The 12,454-nt window shown below is 48.0% G+C and overlaps 1 protein-coding gene across 1 annotated transcript in view; it reads right to left on the reverse strand.

The window, feature by feature from the left end:
* REC114 (REC114 meiotic recombination protein) overlaps positions 1 to 12,454 on the reverse strand; it is a 230,981-nt gene that overhangs the window by 104,260 nt on the left and 114,267 nt on the right. The gene's annotated exons all lie outside the window — the stretch shown is intronic.

Raw genomic sequence — 12,454 nt, forward strand, 5'->3', positions numbered from 1 at the left:
TCTTCTTTTAAAAAAAAGCATGTTTTACTTCTGTCTGTGTTGATATTGGAGATTTTCTCTTATTTCCCATCTGGTCAAACTGTTTTCACTGCATCAATAAGTGAGTGGAAATCCTTCTAAAATGAGACTTGGATAGCAGTAAAATCCTGAAAGGGGTTCTAAAACTCATTCAACCTGTTACAAACTTGAAACAAAAGTTCTGACTTGGCATTATGGAGGAGATTTGCTAAAACTGGTACACTCAGAATCTGGTGCAGCTGTGCATGGTAGCCAATTAGCATCTAACTTCAGCTCAATTAGGCTTTGGAAATCAAACCTGGATGCTGATTGGTTTCTATAGTTACATAGTTAGTCTGGCTGAAAAAAGACAAAAGTCCATCCAGCTCAACCATGAAAATAAGAAAAAAAAAAGTTATCTTATACCCACAGTTGATCCAGAGGAAAGCAAAAAAAAGCCAAGCAAAGCATGACGCAATTTGCTCCTGCAGGGAAAAAAATTTCTTCCTGATCCCCCAAGAGGCAATCCCTGGATCAACTTTACCTATAAATGTTAGTGTGACAGAGGGTAGGCAGGACAGAACACACAAAGCAGATGGCAAACACACAAAGCTTTATTAAAGCAAATGACAGTCACTCAATTGGGGTCTGCAGGGAGTGTGGCAGTACCCGGTATGGGTAAGTGGCCAGGAGAGGGCTCAGAATAATTGTAGTCCGGCCCCAGGGGCAAAATTAGAGTCTCTACAACAGTTTGTAATCCAAACAGGGAAATGGGGATGGAGTGCAGGAACAGTTCAGGGGAATAGAACAGGGGAAAACACTGACGGATCCGGCAGGGATGCCAGGGTTCACAGCGGACGCCAGTCAGAGGGCGACCCTTCTCAGCCCACAGCAGGGGGTCCTGGCAGCAGGGACCAGGCTTGTTTCTCCAGCAGTATGCCAGCACAACTGGGTGCAAAGCAGGGTCAGTACAACAGCAAGTACTTGCCCTGAGTCCTGAGTATGCGTAGCGTAGTCCGTGGGTAATAATCTTCCCCAAAGCTGGGCGAATGCAGGGTGTCAGCGGGTAGCAATTCTCCCCCAAATCCTGGGTAACTGCAGAGGGCAGCTGGCGTATCTCTCCCCCAAATCCTGGGTAACTGCAGAGGGCAGGTGGCATGTCTCTCCCCCAAATCCTGGGGCTGCAGAGGGCAGCTGGCGTATCTCTCCCCCAAATCCTGGGCTGGAGAGGGCAGCTGGCATATCTCTCCCCCAAATACTGGGGCTGCAGAGGGCAGCTGGCATATCTCTTGCCCAAATCCTGGGGCTTTTGCAGAGTGTCAGCTGGCGTATTTCTCTCCCCCCTAATCCTGGGGTTATTGCAGATTGGCCATGAGAGTCTCGCCTCAGCAGAGACCTCTCTGTGGCTTGGCAGTGGAACGAACGATCGGGGAGCCCGGCATCGGCCTTCTTAAGCCGATGCAGGATGCTCCCCGGTCATCCTGGCAACCGTGGGCGGGCCATGGGCGGTGTGCCTCGTCGCCCAGCAATGAGGCACGCCCCCCTTGACACGGGCCGCGCTCTCGAGAGCCTTGTCTGGCGGTATCCTCAAGCGCGGCAACTTTTCGTGCCCGCGCTGCAGATGTCGGGGCCGTGCGGAGTCAGGTTGACGGCCGCGGCCCGGAACATCCCCACGGGAGGTTCGCACCTCTCCGCGAAGAGATGTGAACCTCACTGTGAGGAGACTATCTTCTTCCCTCCAGCCTAGCTGGATGGGGAGAAGATAGTGACAAAGGAGACAGGAGTCACACCTCTTGTCCTCCACGGCTCGGCTTCAAAGAACCGCGGCAGGATGAGAGGTGGAGGGGGGTAATCAAGGAGCTCTCAAAGGGGAAAAGGCAACAGGATGGGGACATAAACCGTGACAGTATCCAGTTAAATTCTGTGTATCTAAGAAAGAATCCAGGCCTTTTTAAAGCAATCCACTGAGCTGGCTAGAACCAACTCTTGAGTGAGTCTATTCCACATTTTCACAGCTCCCACTGTGAAAAAACCTTTCCGTGTTTGGAGATTACATTTATTTTCCTCCAGACTTAAAGAGTGCCCCCTTGTCCTCTATGATGACCTCAGGGTGAATAGCTCTACACCGAGTTCACTATATGAACCACTTATGTATTTGTACATGTTGATCATATCCCCCTTAATCTCCTCTTCTCAAGAGAGAATAAATTCAGTTGCTCTAATTTTTCCTCATAGCGGAGCTCCTCCATTCCTCTTATAAGTTTGGTTGCCCTTCTCTGTACTTTCTCCAGTTCCCCAATGTTCTTTTTGTGAATTGGTGCCCAAAACTGAACTGCATATTCCAGATGAGGTATTACTAATGATTTGTACAGGGGTAAAAGTATATATATCTCTCTCTGGAGTCTATACCTCTTTTAATACAAGAGAGGATTTTTCTCACTTTAGAAACCGCAGCTTGGCATTGCATGCCATTATTAAGCTTGTGATCTACCAGAACTCCCAGATCCTTCTCCACCATTGATTCCCCCAGTTGTACCCCCCTAGTATGTATGATGCATGCATATTCTTAGCTCCCAAGCGCATAACCTTACATTTATTAACATTAAATCTTATTTGCCACATTGTTGCCCAATTAAACAGTGCATTGAGGTCAGCTTGTAAGTTGAAGACATCCTGTAAAGACGTTATTCCACTGCAAAGCTTGGTGTCATCTGCAAAGACTGAAATAGTATTTTTAATCCCAGACCCTATATCGTTTATAAATATATTAAAAAGTAAGGGTCTCAACACTGAACCTTGGGGTACACCACTGATGACCCTAGACCATTCAGAGTATGAATCATTAATCACTACTCTTTGAATACGTTATTTCTATCCATTTACATATGAATTTTTCCAAACCCGTAGACTTTACCTTACACTTTAGCCATGTGTGGGGATCTGTGCCAAATGCTTTTGCAAAATCCAAGTATGACACATCCATAGCCACCCCTCTGTCCAAGGTTTTGCTCACCTCCTCATAAAAAGAAATCAGATTTGTATGACAACTTGGGGTTTATTTACTAAAGCTGGAGAGTCCAAAATCAGACTCCCTTCTGCATATAAACCAATCAGCTTCCAGGTTTCATTTCCAAAGCTTCATTGAAGTGAAAGTGAAGTGCAAGTGAAATGCATGCTCAATTGAGTTGAGATCAGGTGATTGATTCAGCCATTGCAGAATACTCCACTTCTTTTCCTTCAAAAGCCCCTGGCTTGCTTTTGCAGTGTGTTTTGGATCATTGTCCATCTGTACTGTGAAGTGCCATCCAATCAACTTTGCTGCATTTGGCTGAATCTGGGTTGACAGTATATCTCTAAACTTCAGAATTCATCTGGCTGCTTCTGTCACATCATCAATAAACACCAATGAGCCAGTGCCCCTGGAAGCCATGCATGCTCATGCCATCACGCTGCCTCCACTATGTTTTACAGATGACGTTGTGTGCTTTGGATCATGAGCTGTTCCAAGCCTCCTCCATACTTTTTTCTTCCCGTCATTTTGGTACAGATTAATCTTAGTTTCATCCATCCAAAGAATGCCTTTCCAGAACTGGTCTGGCTTTTTTAGATGTTTTTTGGCAAAGTCTAATCTGGCTTTTCTATTCTTTAGGCTTATGAATGGTTTGCACCTTGTGGTAAACCCTCTGTATTTGCTCTCGTGGAGTTTTTTCTTAATTGTAGACTTTGACAATTATACTCCCAACTCCTGGAGAGTGTCCTTCACTTCTGGATGTTGTGAATGGATTTTTCTTTACCATAGAGATTATCCTGCGATCATCCACCAGTATTGTCTTCCGTGGACGTCCATGCCTTTTTATGTTGCTGAGCTCACCAGTGCATTCTTCTTTCCTCAGAATATACCAAACTGTTGATTTAGCCACTCCTAATGTTGCTGCTATCTCTCTGATGAATTAATTTCTGAAGCTTTACAATGGCCTGTTTCACTTGCATGGACAGCTCCTTTGAACGCATGATGTAAGTTCACAGCAATAGATTTCAAATGCAAATACCACACTTAGAATCAACTCCAGACCTTTTACCTGCTTAATTGATGAAGAAATAACAAAGGAGTAGCCCACACCTGGCCATGTCAACAGATTTTGATTCAACTGTCCAATTACTTTTGGTCCCTTGAAAAAGGGGGGATGGCTACTCTTAAGAGCTGTAATTCCTAAACCCTTCCTCCAATTTGGATGTACATACCCTCAAATTAAACCTGAGAGTGTGCACTTTCAGCCCATATTATATAACTATAGCTTGAATATGTTTCGGTAAACACCTGAAAAAAACTAAAAATGTTCCTGTGTCCAAATATATATGGACCTAACTGTAGGTATGTAAGAGTAATGAGATTTCTGGTTGAAAACTGCAGCCATTGTTTACATTGTGCGATTTTGTGACTGGCCAGCATTAGGTTTGGTTCACATTAATGCATGTCAGGGAACATGACCACCTTCCCAACACAAAGCCAAACATGCTGCTCTTCCGAAGATGCGTAGGGGTACTATTAATTCTTAATGGTACCTGTGACAGACTGCCTGGCACCCCGGATAGGTGCTTCCATCAGTGAACTGTTTCCTCAATGCTAGGACACAGTACCAAGGTATTATAGCTGGGACGACACTAGCTTAGGTGCAACAGGGAACTCTTAATTGAAAAGAAATACAGGTTTTTTATATACATTGAAAATAGGGACAGTCCCCACATGAACAACAAAAACAAATATTACACATTTGGATAAACATCTCACACCGATTAGGTAACGAGGTAAAGTTGACACAAGACTGATTCCATCATTTAGGAACCTCCAGGAGGACTAGCCAACAGACAGAAACAGTGAGGGGCTCAATTAACCTCCCTAGCATTATGATTATGTCAGTATTTCTGTGCTCAAAGCAGTACATTGTTTCCAATGGAAATATGTTGTTGTTTTATTGTAGGCCTGTAATTCTTAGGAATAACTCACTGAAATCTGTCCGAACAAGAGTCTAGTAAACATCCCAGGTATGATAAAATTTGAAACACAAAATCGTAGACAATAATATAATAAACAATCATAAAAATAATAATATAATAATAATACATTTTATTCAATAATGTAATCAATTTAAAAACACTGAAATTTTAAATAGAGTGCCAAGTTCGCACATCACTGAGCTCAGTCGCAGAATCGTTTTCAGTGTCTGATGATGAATTTACCCACGAATCATTATCACTCAATTCTGCAAGTGGTTCTAATTCACTATCGCTGTTCTCTAGCTGGTCTAAAACCACTCTTGACCTAAAGGGATGCTTTTTGAATGCCATGGATGTTTCTCAGTTTCCAGGCAGAAAGAATGGTAAAAATGCAGGCATGGCACTGGACAAAGCACTAGGGACAAAATGTATGTGAAATGGTTTGATACAGTAATGTAATACTATCAGATTTTAGTGTATTATGTGTATGTAAAATTTTGAAATTTTTGAATCTCCCGCCGATTTCACCTCCCGTACGTCCCGACGCTCTCAGGGAACGGAACCTGGAAGATGGATGCTGGCATCGGCCAGAGACATGGCCGGGGAAGCAGTGGGAGGACAGCGCAGGACAAGGTAAGTGATCCAGGGATCCCAGAGCGACGCTGCAGTGTAATCCTGAGTGTAGCTCGGGGTTACCGCTTCTGGTACTGAAACTTAACCCCGAGCTACACTCGGGAATACTGCCAGGGGGGTTAATAATAGGGCTAAGACACCGTAAACACATAACGCCTTAATAAACATATGACAACAAAAGACCTCAGCATCAGGTTGTTTTGACCCTGAAACTGAGTTGCAGCATGGTGGCCAAGACCATAAAGCTGTTTAACAGGACCGGTTCCACTCAGAACAGGCCTTGCCATGGTCGACCAGAGAAGTTGAGTGCACGTGCTCAGCATCATATCCAGAGTTTGTCTTTGGGAAATAGACATAGGAGTGCTACCAGCATTGCTGCAGAGGTTGAAGGGGTGGGGGGTCAGCCTGTCAGTGCTTAGACCATACACTGTACACTGCATCAAATTGGTCTACATGGCTGTCGTCCCAGAAGGAAGCCTCTTCCAAAGATGATACACAAGAAAGCCTGCAGTTTGCTGAAGACAAGCAGACTAAGCACATGGATTACTGAAACCATGTTCTGTGGTCTGATGAGACCAAGATAAACTTACTTGGTTCAGATGGTGTCAAGAGTGTGTGGCAGCAACCAGGTGAGGAGTACAAAGACAAGTGTGTCTTGCCTACAGTCAAGCATGGTGGTGGGAGTGTCATGGTCTGGGACAGCATGAGTGCTGCCAGCACTGGGGAGCTATAGTTCATTGAGGGAACCATGAATACCAACATGTACTGTGACATACTGAAGCAGAGCATGATCCCCTCCCTTCAGAGACTGGGACGCAGGGTAGTATTCCAACATGATAACGACCCCAAACACACTCCAAGACGACCACTGACTTGCTAAAGAAGCTGAGGGTAAAGGTGATAGACTGACCAAGAATGTCTCCAGACTTAAACCCTATTGAGCATCTGTGGGACATCCTCAAATGGAAGGTGGAGGACTGCAAGGTCTCTAACATCCATCAGCTCTGTGATGTCATCATGGAGGAGTGGAAGAGGACTCCAGTGGCAACCTGTGAAGCTCTGGTGAACTCCATGCCCAAGAGGATTAAGGCAGTGCTAGAAAATAATGGGTGACACATAAAATATTGACACTTTGACAGCTCGAGAGGAGAGGAGAGCCAGTAATCGGCTTTCTGCGGAGGGGACATGTACACTGATCATCAGGGCACTGATGATCAGTGTGGCCCCAGAAGTGCCACCTGTCAGTGTCCATCACTGCCAGCAGTCAGTGGTCATCAGTGCCACGTGCCAGTGCCCATCAGTGCCACATATCAGTGCATACCAGTGCACATCAATGCCACATATCAGTGCCCATCTGAGCTGCCTTTCAATGTCACCCATCAGTGCCAGTCAGTGCCACCTATCAATGCCAATCAGTGCCACCTATCAATGCTGCCAATCAGTGCCACCTATCAGTGCCAGTCAGTGTCACCTATCAGTGCGCATCAGTGCCACCTATCAGTGCCACCTATCAGTGCCAGTCAGTGCTGCCTAACAGTGCCAGTCAGTGTCACCTAGCAGTGCACATCAGTGCCGCCTATCAGTGCCAGTCAGTGCCACCTATCAGTGCCAGTCAGTGCTGCCTATCAGTGCCGCCTATCAGTGCCATATATCATTATTATTATTATACAGTATTTATATAGCGCCAAAGGGTTTGCTCAGCGCTGTACAATAGCAAGGGGGACAGAACATGAGACAAAACAGTAATAATACAATACACGAGGGGTTCGAGGGCCCTGCTCTTTTGAGCTTACAATCTAGGAGGGGGGGAAGTGGTACAGGAGGAAGTGGCTGTGGGGGATGGAGTGGTGGGAGAAGTGGAGGAGATCGGTTGTTAGGTGAGGGTGGGGTAGGCTTCCCTGAAGAGATGGGTTTTCAGGGTGCGCCTGAAGGTGAGGAGGGTAGGTGACAGTCTGATGGATTAGGGTAGGGAGTTCCAGAGGATGGGGGAAGTCCTGGAGAAGTCCTGCAGTCGGGCGTGGGAGGAGGAGACCAGGAAGCTAGAGAGTAGGAGGTCCCGTGAGGAGCGAAGGGCACGGGTAGGGTGATATTTGGGTATCAGGTCAGTTATGTAGTTTGGGGCGGTGTTGTGAATGGCTTTGTAGGTCAGAGTTAGTAATTTGAATTTGATGCGCTGGGCAATCGGGAGCCAGTGAAGGGATTGGCAGAGGGGGGTGGCAGATGTGGAGCGGTTGGTGAGGTGGATGAGTCTAGCCGCTGAGTTCAGGATAGACTGGAGTGGGGATAGCGTTTGTTTGGGTAGGCCAGTGAGAAGGGAGTTGCAGTAGTCCAGGCGTGAGATGATGAGGGAGTGTACGAGTTGTTTAGTAGTGTCTGGGGCGAGGAATGTACGTATCTTGGAGATGTTGCGGAGGTGGAGCCTTCATGACTTTGATAGTGATTGGACATGAGGTTGGAAGGAAAGGTTTGAGTCCAGGGTGACACCCAGGACTTTGGCGTGTGGGGTGGGATTGATGGTGGCGTTGCTAGTAGTGATGGAGAGGATGGGGGGGCGGGCTGAGGGGAAAACCAGGAGCTCAGTTTTGGACAGGTTTAACTTGAGGAAATAGAGTGACATCCAGTCTGATATGTCGTTCAGGAGGTGGGCGATGTGGGCAGAGAGTGAGGGGGTGAGGTGGGGGGTAGAGAGGTAAATTTGTGTGTCGTCGGCATAGAGGTGATAGTTGAAGCCGTGGGAGTGTATCAGTTTGCCAAGGGAGGAGGTGTAGATGAAGAAGAAGAGGGGTCCGAGGACAGAGCCTTGGGGGACTCCAACAGAGAGGGGGAGAGAGGGGGAGGTGGCAGCATTATAGGTGACGCTGAAGGAGCGTTGGGATAGGTAGGAGGAGAACCAGGAGAGAGCAGCGTTCCTGATGCCAAGGGAGTGCAGTTTTGTAAGGAGGAGGGGGTGGTTGACTGTGTCGAAGGCCGCGGAGAGGTTGAGGAGCAGGAGAACTGAGTAATGGCCATTAGCTTTGGCGGTTAGCAGGTCGTTAGTGATTTTAAGTAGGGCGGTTTCGGTGGAGTGTAGGGGACGAAAGCCTGACTGTAGTGGATCAAGGAGGTTGTTATCAGTGAGGTGGGTGCTTAGGCGATTGTAGGCCAAGTGAATGGTAACAGGGAGATGGGTCGAAGGTTGTTTGGGTTAGTGGGGTCAAGAGAGGGTTTTTTGAGTATGGGGGGTGATGTGTGCGTGCTTTAGGAGGGAGGGGAATGTGCCAGTGGAGAGGGAGAGATTGAAGATGTGGGTGAGGGAGCAAATGATGGAGGAGGGGGGTGACTGGACGAGCTGTGAGGGGATAGAGTCCAGGGGGAAAGTGGTGAGGCGGGCTTCAGTGAAGACATTAGTGACCTCCTCAGTAGTAGCTGGGCTAAAGGAGCATAGCGTTGGGGAGGTGATAGTGTGCGGGGTGTTAGGTATGGTGGGGGGCAGTGCGTGTATGAGGTCGAAGGAGGGGAGAATTGAGGGGGTGATGGAGGGGGGGGGGGGGGGCTTGGTGGAGAGGTAGATTGTGAGTTGACAATGTCTTTACGGATTGCGTCAATCTTGTTTTGGAAATGATTGGCGATCTCGTGGGCGGTGTGTGCTGTGTGAGCGCGAAGGAGGAGGTTAGGAGGAGGAGTTGGGAAGTAGCCGGGTTGTTGGTGTTGATGGGGATGTTGAAGTCCCTGAGGATGATGGTCGGTAGCTTGGAGGAGAGGAAGAAGGGTAGCCAGGCGGCAAAGTCGTCTAGGAAGAGGGATGCGGATCCTGGAGGCCGATAGATTACTGCAATCCTCGGGGGGGGGGGGAGAAGAGCCGGATGCAGTGGTCTTCGAAGGAGGAGAAGGATAGGGAGGGGGGGTTAGGGAATACCTGGAAGGTGCTCAGTGGTGGCAGGAGCATGCCGACCCCACCGCCTCTGCAACCACTCGGTCTGGGTGAGTTGGTCCAGACGAGGCCTAGGTGAGTGCTCCAGGGGAGGTGGAGTCAGTGGCTTGGATCCAGGTTTCGGTGACCGCTAGGAGGTTGAGGGACTGGGAGACAAAGAGGTCATGGATGGCGGTGAGCTTGTTGCAAACCGAATGGACGTTCAGGAGTGCAACCGAGAGAGGAGGGGTGGATGCGGGGAGGAGGGGGACGGGTATGAGGTTGAGGGGGTTGCGGCAGCTGGCGGGAGCAGGGAGGTGCCGAGAGGGGGAGTGGGGAGGTGGGGGGCCAGGGTTCAGGGAGATGTCCCCGGCGATTAGGAAAAGGAGAAGGGTGAGGAAGGTGGCATGGGAACGGGATGTGCAGGGGCGTGTGGGTCTGTTAGTGGTGGCGTGTGGGTCGGCGGGAGAGTGGAGTATCAGGAGGAGGTGGTGGGAGCCGTAGTGGGGAGAAGGAAGAAGTGAAGGAGCAATGTAGAGCTGTTTTGGGGGAGTAGGGGAGTAGAGGGAGGTGATTTTGGGAATGGAGGAGAGGAAAACGAGGAGGAGGAGTGCAGGTGGCATGTTAGGGTGAGGGGAGTGCTGATCAGGTCGGGGTGGTGGGAGGTTTCAATCAGGACGTGAGGATGCGGAGAGTTTGTCATGCCATGATGGAGTTCATCTGTGTCCATCTGTTGGAGGAAAGTGAGAGTGGTGAGCGGCTGGGTCAGCAGCTGGCTGGTTGCAGTCTGGGTGCCGTAGGTCGGCGTCCGTGGGTGTTGTGGCACGGCGTCAGTGGGTATAGTGGTTCGGCGACTGGACGAGCAGTAGGGCGTGGTGTTTGGAGGTGCTGGAGGCCCGACATCGGGAGGTGCTGATGGCTCGGCGTCAGGAGGTGCTGAGGACCCGGCGTCAGGAGGTGCTGAGGGCCCAGCGTCAGGAGGTGCTGAGGGCCCGGCGTCAGGAGGTGCTGAGGGCCCGGCGTCAGGAGGTGCTGAGGGCCCAGCGGCAGGAGGTGGTGTAGGCCGATGTCTGGAGGTGGTGTAGGCCGATATCTGGAGGTGGAGTGGGCTAGGCGTTGGTGGGTGCAGTAGGGCCTGGCATCAATGGGTGTTGTGGACCAGTGTGTGTGTGGATGCTGCGGGCCAGCGAATGAGGGTGGTAAGGGGCCCAGCGTATCAGTGTCATGTATCAGAGCTGCCTTTCAGTCCCCATCAGTGATGATTGTCAATGCCCATCAGTGCAACCTTTATTTTTTCTTTATTTTTGAGGTATCCTGGATTTTCCCACGATATTTGGAAGATTGAATAATAATTTTTGTGGACACTTTGGACTATATTTGTTCCGGACACTTTGGACTTACTTTGGACATTTACAGAAAGATTAATAGGGTATTGCATACAGGTTTTATAGAAAAGGTTTTTGATGTTTACACTTTCAAGGGTGAAAGGTTGACTTTTCTTTGGGTGATTACACTTAGAGTTTTGTTTATTATTATCATCAGTGCAACCTACCAGTGCCTCCTCATGAGTGCCACCTATCAGTGTCCATCAGTGCAGCCTATCAGTGCCCATCACTGCAGCCTCATTAGCGCACATCAGTGAAGGAGAAAAATCACTTATTTACAAAATTGTATAACAAAAACTAAGAAAAAAAATTTTTTTTTCAAAATTTTCAGTGGTTTTTGGTTTGTTTAAGAAAAAATAAAAATCCCAGAGGTGATTAAATACCACCAAAAGAAAGCTCTATCTGTCTCAAAAAAATGATAAAAAATTTCATATGGGTACAGTGTTGCATGACCGCGCAATTGTCATTCAAAGCGTGACAGCGCTGAAAGCTGGAAATTGGCCTGGGCAGGAAGGGGGTATAAATGCCCTGTAGGCTAATGGTTAAGAAACCAGCTGAGATCATTTTGCTGGAAAGGATGTGAAGTGCCAGACAAGGCTAAACTGGGAATAAACTGGAATGGAAAGGAAGGGAAGTAGTAATACTGGCAGGCTGCATGCAGTTGGGTTAGGGGATTTATTAACTGCTTGCCGACCCGCCGCAGTGTTTTTACTGCGGCAGGGCGCCACCTGTGCGCACAGTGTCGTCCTTTAACGGCGCTCTGCAAAACAGGTAGGGGGCGTGCATGAGGCGCGTGCCTGTCCTACCCGTCCTGCAGTTCGCAACAGCGGGAGTCCATCACATAATCCCGGCGGGTCATTAGCCGCCGGATGCCGGCGATTACTGGTAATCACTGACAGATAGCATGGCTGCAGTGTTTACATTGCAGCTCTGCTATCTGTCAGTTCAGAGCACGCTGAACCTGAGAGAAGACTTTATGTCTCGGGATCAGCGTGTTCCTGCGAAGTACACACCCCCAACCCACTAATAAAACACTCCCCTCACACAGTTAACCCTTTCATTTAATAAAAAAGTTAACCCCTTCCTCCCCAGTGCCATTAGTACAGTGTCAGTGTTTTTTATTGCACTGATCACTGTATTGGTGTCACTGGGGATGTCAGTGACCCCAAGTCAGTTCCCCCCAGTGTCAAAATGTCCGCCGCAGTCCCGCAGCCCCGCCATAAGTTGCTGATCACTGTCATAAATCGCTGATCACCGCCATAAGTCGCTGATCGCCGCCATTATTAGTATAATAAAAAAAAAATCTCAGTATCTTTCCCGCCATTTGTAGATGCTATAACTTTCACGTAAACCAATTAATTTACACATATTGGTTTTTTTAAGCAAAGAAATGTTGCAAAATACATTTTGGCAGAAATTTATGACTAAATTTGATTTTTACATTTTTTTACTTGACATGTTTTATAGCAAAAAATCAAAAATATTGTTTTTTTTTTCAAAATTGTCAGCCTTTTTTTTTATAGCGCAAAAAATAAAAAACGCACAGGCGATCAAA

The sequence above is a fragment of the Staurois parvus genome, unplaced genomic scaffold (assembly GCF_062004578.1).
Source record: "Staurois parvus isolate SC_StPar_1 unplaced genomic scaffold, SC_StPar_1.0 ptg000105l, whole genome shotgun sequence".
In the NCBI taxonomy this organism is placed as follows: domain Eukaryota; kingdom Metazoa; phylum Chordata; class Amphibia; order Anura; family Ranidae; genus Staurois; species Staurois parvus.